General features: G+C 51.1%; 1 long non-coding RNA gene across 3 annotated transcripts in view; it reads left to right on the top strand.

Moving 5' to 3' along the window:
- Positions 1 to 4299, top strand: part of LOC130406031 (uncharacterized) — a 7877-nt gene extending 3578 nt beyond the window's left edge. For 2 of the 3 annotated variants that reach the window (XR_008904394.1, XR_008904395.1), the window contains 2 exons: positions 3333 to 3416; positions 4157 to 4299. This is a non-coding gene — a long non-coding RNA (uncharacterized LOC130406031). Of the gene's footprint in view, positions 1 to 2455; positions 2471 to 3332; positions 3417 to 4156 lie in introns of all 3 variants that reach the window. The other variant, XR_008904396.1, reaches the window with a different exon arrangement.
- The last annotated feature ends 228 nt before the right edge of the window (positions 4300 to 4527 follow it).

The following is a 4527-nucleotide window of genomic DNA, read 5'->3' on the forward strand; positions in this document are numbered from 1 at the left end:
GTCATGTCCGTTTTCGCAGTGGAACGATTAACCAAAAACCCTTGAGAGAGTGATGTTGTTCTGACTGCGATTGACCAGGGGATATATACGGTTGGAGTACCGCGTGTGTATATATCGGGAGTTCAGTGTGCGCAACGAGGCATGCCACGCCCGTGACGGGATGATGTCGTGATCTGTTTGGATTTGACTTTGGATTTGAAATGTGTTTGGACGTGCAAGATTAAAAATAATAACACGAGGCGTCTGTGGGGTGCTCTGGACCTGTCACCCAACCCAGGAGGGAGGAGGTGGAAGTGTGTGTGTGTGTGTGTGTGTGTGTGTGTGTGTGTGTGTGTGTGTGTGTGTGTGTGTGTGTGTGTGTGTGTGTGTGTGTGTGTGTGTGTGTGTGTGTGTGTGTGTGTGTGTGTGCGTGCGTGCCTGCGTGTCTGTGAGCTCGATCTTCTTAATCTGATTTCATTGGATGAAGACCCCGATCTCGGGCGATTTAAATTGGATGAAGACCTAATACTAGAGCTAGCATTATGATCCGTTCTACAGTAAGTTCTGTCTCCGGATCTATCGCCACAGCTGTCCCCATGAAGACATGAAGAGGCTGAGTTGGCGTGAATGACCCCGACCGGAAACCAGAAATGTAACAAATAATAAAAATACATATTTCCGCGGTTGAGCAATACTAGCGTCAATCAGACCAGGCAGGCTGTTCCTGAGTATCCTTATGTTCCCTCCCCGGAGCCAAGGACGTGTCTGGGGTTCATTTCAGTGAGCCGCTCGGTCCTAAAACCGCTCCTCGATGAGGGAGTGTGAACATTTCCAAAATGTCCCCTGGGTGCCATTCCCGGGATAAGACGCGCCCACTTAGCATCCTCACGGAAACCCTTCAAATCATCCCGAACATCTGAACTTGGATCCGTCCTCAGGGGGCGGCTTTTGATTAAAAGATCACATTAACCCAGCACATAAAAACAAATACAAAAGGGGTGGGGGGAGACCGACAGAGAGTAAGTGGGCGAGTCGGGTTGTCTTTGTGTGAGTGGGTGCATGAGTTTGTGTGTGTTTGTGTGAATGTGTGTGTGTGTGTGTGTCAGTGTGTTTGTGTATGTGTGTGTGTGTGTGTCAGTGTGTTTGTGTGTGTGTGTAGAGGAGTGTGTGTGTGTGTGTGTAGAGGTGTGTGGGTGTGTGTGTATGTGGGCATGTGTGTGTGTGTGTGTGTGTGTGTGTGTGTGTGTGTTTGCATGCGCACATGTGTGAGTGTGTGTCTGTAAGTGTGTTTGTGTGTGTTTAGATGTATGTGCGTGTGTGTGCGCCCGCGTGTGTGTGTGTGCGCACGATTGTGTGTGAAAGAGTGGTGCAGCAGGTGCAGGGTTTGAATAAGACGCACGTACCGGGTGATCTCGGTATTTATAGCGGGAAGCGACCTGATTCGACGGCCAAGCTCAGGCTGATCTCTCACGATGTCTTGAGTTGAACACCAGTGTGGATTGAGCTGTGGTCACAGGCCCGGCCTGCAGGACAGACAGCTCTGTGCTGTGTACACAAACGATATATATAAGATGTGTATGAACACACAAGCAGGTTACCAGGCTCGTCTGATGGAGGCTATCGCAATTCTTAACCAATAGGAGGACACCATAACCCTGGTGACACCCTACTCTCACCAATCAGACTTTAGATCAATACTGAAAGTACGATGTTGAGGGCAGACGAGCTCAGATCTCGGTTTTACCGTCTCCCTCTTTATATATTTGGTTTGTCCAATCTTGTGTCAGCGTGTAATTGGTGACCAAAAGCCAGGCCGGCAGTAGTAAACTGTAGAAAAGTGTTTTTAAAGGTTTCAAATCAACACTGTGGAGACTGGGCTGCTCTAGAAACACACTTCTCAAAGCTTCATCCAATCGCGCCAACGCCTTTCGTCTGGTAGAAGCCGAACGGTAAACAAAGCCTCGTGGTTGGTTCCCGGCCCAGGCTCTGCACCGCCTCCCCCCTGGGGTTCTGCTGTAACACAGTAGGACGGTTGGATCCCAGACTACCGATTCATGCACAATGCGACTCCTATTTCTGCCAGAACAAAGGTTGGGACTCTTATTTTTGCGAGAACGAAGCAGGGATTCTTATTTTGGAAGAACAAAGCGTGGGACTCTTATTTCTGGAGAACAATGTGTGTGACTCTTATTTTTGGAGAACAAAGTGAGGGACTCTTATTTTAGAAGAACAAAGCGTGGGCCTCTTATTTTGGAAGTTGAAGTCGGAGTGTGTGAGAGCACGTGAGCACGTGGTTCTAACATCTGAGTGTTCATCCTCACCTTCCACCGCGCAGAAGCCTCGCTAACGCCCGACTCTTACTGCTCAACACAGACACTGTACTGATGTCTTCCCAAACTCTCTCCCCCCTCCCTCCCTCCCTTCTACACCCCCCACACACCCCTCCCTCCAAACCACCACCCTCCCCCCATTGCAGAATTGCCTCCTGATGGTAAGACAAACTAATTAAGTATCAGCATCTTTGAAAAAAAAAAAAAAACAAATGTGTTATTGGAGTGTATGTTCTGACAAGCAAACACCTACAAAGATATCAGAAATTCCCTTTGAACGGGAGGGCGTGTTATACCTCTCTCGCACGCAGGAACAAGATGTAAGCACCTCTCAAACGCTCCCGTTCTGTCAGCACGGCGGTTGCGGGTTGTACCGCTGTCTTTACATGTGATTAGCACACTTTTTGTATTCCCTGGAGCCCCGACATGGAGTCCTCTCGTCTACGAGACACAGTACAAGCTGGCCTGTCACTCCCCGCCGTGGCCCAAATATCTTGTTTTACTATCTGAGGTTTGGTTTACTTTTGTCAGGGTTAGACTGTGGTGCAGACAGCTCCCCTAGCGGCCAGGAAGGAGTACTGCAATGGTTATTATCGTACTTTAACCGCCTGGATACCTTAACGTGTCGGTGTGAATGTAGGGTTGTACGGCGGTTTGCTTGGTCCCATCATACTGGGGAGTGACCGCCTTCACCGCCCACCGTAGCCCAAACATCGCCTTTTACTGTCAGAGGATCCAGGGTTTAGTTCACTTTAGTTCGGGAGAAGACTGTGGTGCAGACAGCTCCCCTAGTGGCCAGGAAGGAGAACTGCAATGATTATCATCGTTGTTTAGCCGGCTTGATACTTTTTTAAAAGTATCAAGCGTAGGGTGCGAGTGCGAGTGCGAGCGTAGGGGTTGTACGGCGGTTTGCTTGGTCCCATTATACTGTCCGGGTGTGTGCTGCGTCTGTGTGCGTGTGTGTGTGTGTGTGTGTGTGTGTGTGTGTCTGTGATTCATGCTCTGTGTTTGTTCCCGCCGTAGATCTGGCGCCAGGGGAGCAGCGGGAGATGTCGGAGCAGAGCGGCATGTTCGTGCTCCGGCCCGAGAGCGCCACCGCGGTCAAAGGTTAGCCCCGCCTCCCACCTTCGTCTCAACCAATCACAGCACACGATGAAGGTTATCTGACAAACGACACAGATCGCGTTTGCAATGGAACAAACATCGCATCCCATAATATGTCCACAAACTGACAATATGTGTACAATAAGTACGAAATCGCTTTGTGTAGTTTTTTGTGTAGTTTAAACTCAACGTCCAGTCGATTTTGATCGACTGGTCAAAAGATCAAATCCTATCGATGGCCAGGTTGAGGTGAGGTGGCGCGTGCGTCGGCCAATCACATGGGCCCCTGCTATGAGCCAATAAAGTGGCTACTGGGGGTCTCCTCATGTCACCTCCTCTCCCCTCCTCTCTCCTCCTCTCCTCATCTCTGCTCCTCTCCCCTCCTTTCTTCTCCTCTCTCCTCCTTTCTCCTCCCCTCTCCTCTCTCCTCCTCTCGCCTCCTTACTCCTCCTCTCTCCTCCTCTCGCCTCCTTACTCCTCCTCTCTCCTCCTCCCTCCTCTCTCCTCCTCTCCTCCTCTCTCCTCCTTACTCCTCCTCCCTCCTCTCTCCTCCTCTCTCCTCCTCCCTCCTCTCTCCTCCTCTCTCCTCCTTACTCCTCCTCTCTCCTCCTTACTCCTCCTCCCTCCTCTCTCCTCCTCTCTCCTCCTCCCTCCTCTTTCCTCCTCTCTCCTCCACTCTCCTCCTCTCTCCTCCACTCTCCTCCTCCCTCCTCTCTCCTCCTCCCTCCTCCTCTCTCCTCAAGGTAAGGACGTCAGCTTCGTGGCCAAGGTGGACTCCAAGGCCATGCTCCGGAAGCCCTCCATGAAGTGGCTGAAGGGGAAGTGGTGCGACCTGGGCAGCAAGGCGGGCAAGCACCTGGCCTTCAAGGAGACCTACGACCGCAACACCAAGGTGGGTGTGGCAGTGGGTGTGTGTGTGTGTGTGTGTGTGTGTGTGTGTGTGTGTGTGTGTGTGTGTGTGTGTGTGTGTGTGTGTGTGTGTGTGTGTGTGTGTGTGTGTGTGTGTGTTTGTGTGAGCACATGTTCCATCAGCGTCTGGGCAGCCATTAGCTAGTGCCTCATTAAATGCATGGTCACTTTCCCTCTCTCTCTCTCTCTCTCTCTCTCTCTCTCT

This window comes from Gadus chalcogrammus, chromosome 2 (assembly GCF_026213295.1).
Source record: "Gadus chalcogrammus isolate NIFS_2021 chromosome 2, NIFS_Gcha_1.0, whole genome shotgun sequence".
NCBI lineage: Eukaryota > Metazoa > Chordata > Actinopteri > Gadiformes > Gadidae > Gadus > Gadus chalcogrammus.